The sequence below is a fragment of the Telopea speciosissima genome, chromosome 9, assembly GCF_018873765.1.
Source record: "Telopea speciosissima isolate NSW1024214 ecotype Mountain lineage chromosome 9, Tspe_v1, whole genome shotgun sequence".
Classification (NCBI taxonomy): domain Eukaryota; kingdom Viridiplantae; phylum Streptophyta; class Magnoliopsida; order Proteales; family Proteaceae; genus Telopea; species Telopea speciosissima.
Window position 1 is genome coordinate 7,928,309 of NC_057924.1, and position 7,963 is coordinate 7,936,271.

At 40.2% G+C, this 7,963-nt stretch overlaps 1 pseudogene; it reads left to right on the plus strand.

Annotated features, from left to right (window-relative positions):
- The first annotated feature begins 206 nt into the window (after positions 1–206).
- On the plus strand, positions 207–3,219 carry LOC122638584 (annotated as a pseudogene).
- Positions 3,220–7,963: the final 4,744 nt, after the last annotated feature.

Here is a 7,963-nt window from a genome sequence, read left to right on the forward strand (position 1 = left end):
CATGCCCAACAGCCCGACACCGTTGGATGCCTCACTGGGCATTCCGTGAGCACTAGGCTTTCTCGAGAGGAGCTGGATCCGTAGAAACAGACCAAGTCCAAGTGTCATAACTGCCAATTATTTTTTATTTCTACTCAATTCTTCTGCGTTTAGCCACAGTAGGAAAAATCAGAGAAGGTAGCAGCGACTTGATGATGCCTCATCTATGTTTTCTATTTCTTTCAAGTTTAGAGTCTATTCTCTCTCAAGTTTCAGCCTTACAGTTGAGTTCTCTTAGACAATGTCTCTTCATAGTTTCAGGGTTGCCAAAGATTCACCTTCAATTCTGTTCTTATTGCTTTCATGCTTACTAATGATGACCTTTAATGGCTCTTGCTCAGCAGATCCTCTTATGTACTATTGCCCAAATCCAGCCAAACATGAATCCAACAGCACATTTGCTTCTAACCTTAAGCAACTTCTCTCGAGTCTTTCGTCGAACAACTCTCTCTCAGGGGGTTTCTATAACACTTCAGTGGGCAGTGATACGAGCCAAGTCTATGGGCTTGCGCTCTGTAGAGGCGATGTCACCCGCGAGGTTTGCCGAAATTGCGTGGAGAATGCAAGTCGAGACATCCTTTCTTTGTGCCCTCAGAATGAAGACGCAACTATCTGGTATGAATATTGTCAATTGCGCTATTCGTATCAGAAGGTCTTCTCTGTAATGGTTTATGCTGGAAAGTACCCTACCTGGAATGATCATCAGCCAAATGTGTCGAACCCAGGAGAGTTTTACCAGATTTTGAGTGATTTGCTGAACGAACTTACTAGTCAGGTTTCCTCTAATTCTTCTGATCGTTTGTTTGCCACAAAAGAAGCTAAAGTCCCAGGAACAGGGAAGGTACTTGGCTTGGCTCAGTGTACTGGTGATATATCTGCTGTTGACTGTGAAAGTTGCCTTCGAAATGCCATGGGAGACCTCGAAGGGTGTTGTTCTACGCGTCAAGGAGGAATGGTTCTTGATACAAGTTGCGATTTGAGGTTTCAAGTTTCAATTGTAAAAGGCAAGTACTTAGATAAATTCCAATTTACTTGAAAATTTTGATGTCTTTTAGCCCTTATTCATGTTTTTTTCTGTTTTTCTGTAGCTAAAGGAAGGGGCAAAAGTCTGATTATAATTATCACTAGCATTGCAGTACCTGTACTTGTTCTTCTTGTTGGCTCCTGTGCCTACTGCCTTTGCAGAAGGAAGGGAAGACGAGGTAAGTTGTTAACACTGTAGAAAAGGATCCATTTCAACATATCAGCAATTAAAGTTCACAGCTTTCTTGCAGATGAGGAAAAAAGCGAAAACCCGCTATTAATCAAAATGAAACAGATTACTAGCAAACAAGTCTCTGACCAGAATATGCCACAACAGAATCAGATCGATTCATCAGAGTTGCCTTTGATTGATTTTGATACTATAAAAATTGCCACAGACAACTTCTCAGATACTAACAAGATTGGACATGGTGGGTTTGGCACTGTTTACAAGGTAAAGAAAACATCCTCCATTTGAATATAGGATTGGTTAATTTCTTGTCGTTCCTCAAGCCTTAATATTTATGCTAACAAACAAGTGGGTTCAAGGAAACTCACAGGGCACGTTACCAGATGGAAAGGAAATAGCTGTGAAAAGGCTTTCAAGGAGGTCATGGCAAGGTTTAGAGGAGTTCAAGAATGAAGTTATACTAATTGCACAGCTTCAACACCGGAACCTTGTGAGGCTCCTAGGGTGTAGTGTAGAAGGAGAGGAAAAGCTGCTCATCTATGAGTTAATGCCTAACATAAGCCTTGATGTTTTCATCTTTGGTATGATCTTCCTTTCCCTTCCATCTCTGTGTTTTTTTTTTCAAGATTCATATTGTCATTTTCCCATAAAAATTATTTGCTAGATTATGTTTGCTTCAGCTCTCCTCTCCCCCCCCCCCCCCCAAAAAAAAAAAAAAAGACCCCAATTTCTGAATATGACCTGCTGCATGCTACTTCCATTGATCTATGATTTAGATCCCATCAGGCGCTCGCAACTCGATTGCAGAACACAGCTTAACATTATCGATGGAATTGCCCGGGGACTTCTTTATCTCCATGAGGACTCACGGCTCAAGATCATTCACAGAGATCTCAAACCTAGTAATGTTTTGTTGGACGAAGAGATGACTGCAAAGATTTCAGACTTTGGCATGGCAAGGATCTTTGTTGAAGATCAAAACACTGCTAATACTAAACGAGTTGTGGGGACCTAGTAAGTCTTATCCTCTTTTACTCTGAACCATTCACTTAAGATTAGTTTTTAAATTAAAACGGGAAAATGGGAGAAAATCATATGCTCTAGCAGGCTCATCTCCTAATTAATAACTGACTTCAATAATTTCCATCTCAAACAGTGGATATGTCTCCAGAATATGCAATGGAAGGGATATTTTCTGTTAAGTCTGATGTTTTCAGCTTTGGTGTTATCTTGCTTGAGATAGTAAGTGGCAAGAGAAACAACAGCTACCTTAAGGAGCATGGTCAAACCCTCTTGGGATATGTAAGACTTACAGTTAATAAAATTTTATTTAAAACTACAGAATTGGAAGTGAAAATTTGTAAGCTGTTAGATGTCAATTACAGGTATGGAGACTATGGGATGAAGGCAAAGCCTTGGATTTTGTAGACCCGTCGTTGATCAGCTCATGCTCAAGAACAGAAGAAGTATTAAGATGCATCCATATTGGGCTTCTGTGTGTTCAAAGAGAAGCAGATGATAGACCCACCATGTCAGATGTCATCGTTATGCTAGAAAGTGATTCTAGAGATCTTCCTCAGCCTACAGAACCTGCATTTGCTTTGGGAAGAGTTGTGGTCCAAACTAATCAATCTTCCACTGTCATTTGTTCTATAAATGCAGTTACTGTTTCTAATGTCACACCTCGGTGAGAGTCAAGGAGTCGTCTCTGGCTCTACTTCCCAACTGAAGAGGTCTGCAATATTGATGCCAAGAATCTTAGTATGTCTTCTTAACTAAAATGAATAATTCCACAAGGCATTGAAGCTTAGTAGAATAGAGGAAGGTTTGACGGTTTTAAAGTGTCATAGAACCTAAGCATTGTCCAGATATGATTGTATTAGAATTCTTCTGTATTCGATTTTGATTATAAACTTCAGAATTTCAAGTCCAACTGTAAAGAAACAGAGATGTAAGTTTGTACAGTTGGAGATGTTTGACCAGAGTAAACTTTTCAGTCCCTTTCTTGCTCTGAATTTGGAGCCTTTTTGTTCAAAATTAAGAATCTAAATTTGCAGTGTGTGTTCTTTTGGCAAAAACCCTCTTGGACACAAGACGAATGAGTAGTCCTGTCTCCCACCTCAAGTGAAAGGGAAAGCCTCCAAATCCCGGAATGATGTTCTGAATTGGTACACTGGCTCTTGCACTGGCCAAACCTGTTATACTAGAATGGAGTTGGGTTGTGTTGATTTTAGACTGGCCCAGCCCAACAACCCCTGTTTGTTTGGCTGGATCACCAAAGGGTTCAAGAGATCGGAATCGAAGCAGGATCGTTAGCCATTGATTCCCTTCCGATTCCATTTCGGTTTCGGCCAGAATCGGATTGAATCACTGATAAAGGAAATTCTAAAATCGGAATCAACTAAAATCAAAATCGACCACGGCCAATTCCAAACCAAATTGGCTGATTCTATCCTGATTCCTCAGACCTTGCATTTGATCAAGTCTATTTCTTCCAGCCATCAAATCTTCTTCTCAACTCAACTCAATAATCCATAATCTTTTTTAGGCCTCCCCCAACTAGAGAGTGGCACCCAAATATTTGATTGAGAACTTCCTCATGACAATTCATAAAAGTTTCTGCAACTGGGTTTGTTTCTCTGTAATGATGAGTAATCTTCCAAGCTAGAGATGGAAGAAAAACATGGAATAAAGTTGAGACACACACCATCATAGAGTAGTAGGAGTCCCATTCAATCAATAAATTGTTGAAACCATACTCCAAGAAGACCATAGAATAAAGTTGAGAACTAGACTGCAAAGTTGGTATACCCCCCAAAATATATTCTCTGAAACAATATATAGATTTACCACCATGATTTCGGAAAACACCATTAGCTCCAACATGACCTGGGTTGCCAAGTGCAAATCCATCTATATTTCGGATTCCATGTTATTATTTCTTTCTTTTCTTAATTTCATTCCCTCTCTTGTTTCCTTAATAATAGTAGGGGAAGAGATTCGTGCAGGGGAAGGATGGGGCATCGACGATTCGTAAATAGGGGGAGGGTAGTGTTGGTATTGGATGGGGCTTTTGTTTCCATCCAAAGGTTTTGTGTAAGGGTGTCAATTTCGGGCCTGGGCTGATAGACCCGACCCGACTGAACCCACCCAGTCCGTTTACTAAACGTGTTAGGCTGAAGCCCGACACATTTAGTGACCGGGTGGTCCTGGTGTGGGGTCCTAGCCCGTCGGGTGCCCGACCGGACCTACCGATTCTAAGCCCGATTTAGCCCACCCGGTTACAGCCTGACACTTTACCTTTTATACTTCTCCTCCCCTTACCTCTCCCGGTCTCCCCTGTGTGACTATGTCTGATCTTGTCTTCTATCATATTCTTTTCAGAATTTATGGATTAATTACAATATCCTCATCTAGGACTGTATGATTTTGATAGGTTGGTGATATATATTTCAATTCTATCCTGAGAATTATTCAATTGAAAATTTCTCTTTCATAATCTATCTTAAATTTTAGATTCTATTGAGCACTCGATAGAGTCTACTTCCAATAGGATTTCTTTTATGGGTTTCATTGTCGAATTCGGTTCCCTGTCATTACTGGTTTGATTTGTTTGAAATTGAGATCACCATATCATGTATTTTTCTTTTGGTGGTGGGGGGGGGGGATTATAATTCTTCTGCACAACCTGTATCGTTTAAAGCCCGTTTAGATTTAAACAGGCCCACAGCCCGGTTCTGTACCAGTTAAGGCCCGATTATAGCTTGAGCTCGATCGAGCCCGTCTAGGCCAGACCTGATTATATAAACGGACGATCACAATGCAGGCTTTAAGCACTGTGAGGCCCGGGTAGGCTTGACCGGTTGACACCCCTAGTTTTGTGTGCCAAAACAACAAAAGGAAATGCTTATTCACGACAACAACAACAACAATATAGTCTGCGTAGGTTTAGTCCCACATCGGGTGTGTATTGTGTATATCCGTCATTCCATGGTCCTAAAAGTTGGTTAATCTTTTGGGATTGGTGTGCGGTTTACGTGATTATACTTTCATCAAAAAAACAAAATATGATATGCGTGGGTTTAGTCTCACATTGGGTGTGTGAGTGTGTGGTGTGTGTTATGTATATCCGCCATTCCACGGTCCTAAAAGTCAGTTAACCTTTTGGAATTGGTGTGTGGTTTGTGTGATTACACTTTCATAAATGGGGTTGGCTATATAAATTTGTACTCTCTAATCAATTCTATTCAAAGTCGTACTTGATATGAGGCCTAAGCGGTGCATGTCTTTCCTCACCATTTTTCCAACAAAAGAAATGCTTGTTACAAGGAGGAATTTTGCTCTCTCCATATTTATTTTCTTGGGGAAATGTTCTTTATCTAAGAGTGTGGTGGGACCAATGAGAGAGCACGCATGGACATCAAGTAGGGCGTCATTTGCACATTTCATGGGGGGTAGAGTGATCATTTCTCCCATGTGTATGGCGTAGAGCATACACTCCCAGACAAATTTTTTTTTTTGCCATTATTTCTTTCCTCACTCACTTTTCCTCACTTTCCTTTCTCCCTCTCTTGCCATTCAACCATAGAGACTCAAATTTGTTTACAAGTCCTATGTTATCCCTTTTGTAATCGATCATCTCTCCCTACTCCCACAGTCCTAATGCGGTACTACTCCCAAAGTCCTAATGCGGTAACGTTGTCCATAGTTAGTAAATCTGCATATTATATGCGTATAATATATGAATCTAAACGTTTAAGCTAAAAATATGATTTTTCTTGGATAAATCTGTATATTATATGCGTATAATACATGAATCTAAACGTTTAAGCTAAAAATATGATTTTTCTCGGGTAGGTTGTCGGATACAGATTTATACGCGACTTTTATGGTTTGAAATATTATACACGTATAAAACGCATATAATACGGTTTTATACGTTATTTTTTCAAAAACCTAAAAAGTCTAAAATCAATCTAATCTAACTCCCTCGTCCCGAACGGTTCAGGCCCTGAAAAAATCCCCAAACCCTCGTACCTCTGTCACAATCGTGGATACCAAACAGTAGCCCCCTTCTTCTCCGTCGCCGTTCCCGGGTGATTTCAGGCTGGCGAGTGGCGAGTGGCAACTGAGGTTCTTCAAGAGATCGGCGATTGCAGCGACCTGTGAACTCAGGATACCGGTCCCAGCTAGGGCTTTCAGATTTTCCTGAAACAGGGTATGTTTTATACTTTCCTGAAACAATATATGGTTTCTCTAACTCTTATTTTTTTCTCTTTTTGCGGCAGAGAAACTGAATTCAACTTGGCTAATTCTCTGTATTTCGATCTCTCTGTCCTTCCATGTTTGTGTGTCGATTCATTGATCCAGTTTAGCTTCGCTCCAGCAAATATTGCTTGGGTTGTTCAAATCTGGATACCTTTGTAACTTATCAGCAACTTATGCAGACGACCTTAGCGACCTATGAACTTTCCGATTATAAGATCAGAACACAAACATCTTCCAGGCAGTATTACCTAGAATTGGATCAGCTAAAGGAGGTTTTGTTGCAGAGATGTTCCTCTATGTAAACTCTTCCTTGTTCAAAATACCTTGCTACTTTCTTATCCTGCATCCATCACCTTAAATTATTTTGTGGTTTATGTTTGCTACAGGAGATTTCTCTTCTCTACGTTATTGAAGTCTGCATTTATGAACAATCACCAGTTTCTCAATTTTACCACACTAAATATAGCACATAGAGATAAACAACATTTCCTTACATGCCAAGGCAGGTTTGTACTTTATTTGGTAAAATTTAGGAAGTGGCACCTTAATAGGTAGTATTCCACAAAATTTCCATTATTCAGATGACAAAAGATCTACCAGTTTTACTCTATGTCTTACAAGTAGTGGAGAAAAAAAATGACTCAAAAGAAAAATAGAAAATCTGAAAAGTAGTAACATATGATGCCCTAATTTTCTTGTTTCAACTTTCAAGTACTTGCCTTGGTTTCTGTTACTGCTGGTGCAGTAGCCAAAAACCTAAAAGCTCGTCAAGACTCAACCGATTATTAGGATCATTCTGCCTATGATATTTCTTATTTTCTGTTAGGGTATCCAAACTATTTTTCTTCCTAGAAGTTTCATTTTAGGTCATAAAGAGGGGAATATCTTGGAGAGGTAGTTCATCCCCCAACTTTGTCCGTAGGAGAGCTAAAAAAAGAGTGCCCAGTGCACGAGGCTCCCGCTACTGCGGGGTCTAGGGAGGGTCATACTGTATGCAGCCTTACCCCGCTTCGCAGAGAGGCTGTTTATCAACTCAAACCCGCGACCTCTAGGTCACAATGGAGAAACCTTACCATTGTGCCGATGGTGTAAGAGCAGTTCCCAACTAGACAACTAAAAACCAATCCCACAACAGGATCACTTTATATCAATATCAGTTGGTTACAGCAAATAAAAACCAGCTACAGGAACTAACAGCATGGTGTTCAACACTTTAGACTCTTGATAACATGAACCAATGCTGTGGAATGAAGTCTAACTTCTGGAGATACAAACAACACCTATACCTTGTGTATCATAGGACAGAAAATAGACAAAATACCAGAAAAACAAGTAGCAACAGAAAGAGCAAGTAGGTAACTCTGATGGGGCAGATTTATCTATCAAAGGTGGGTCTCCTAGTGTTGAATAACTCTTCAAAACCTCATCCCATCTGATGGTTGG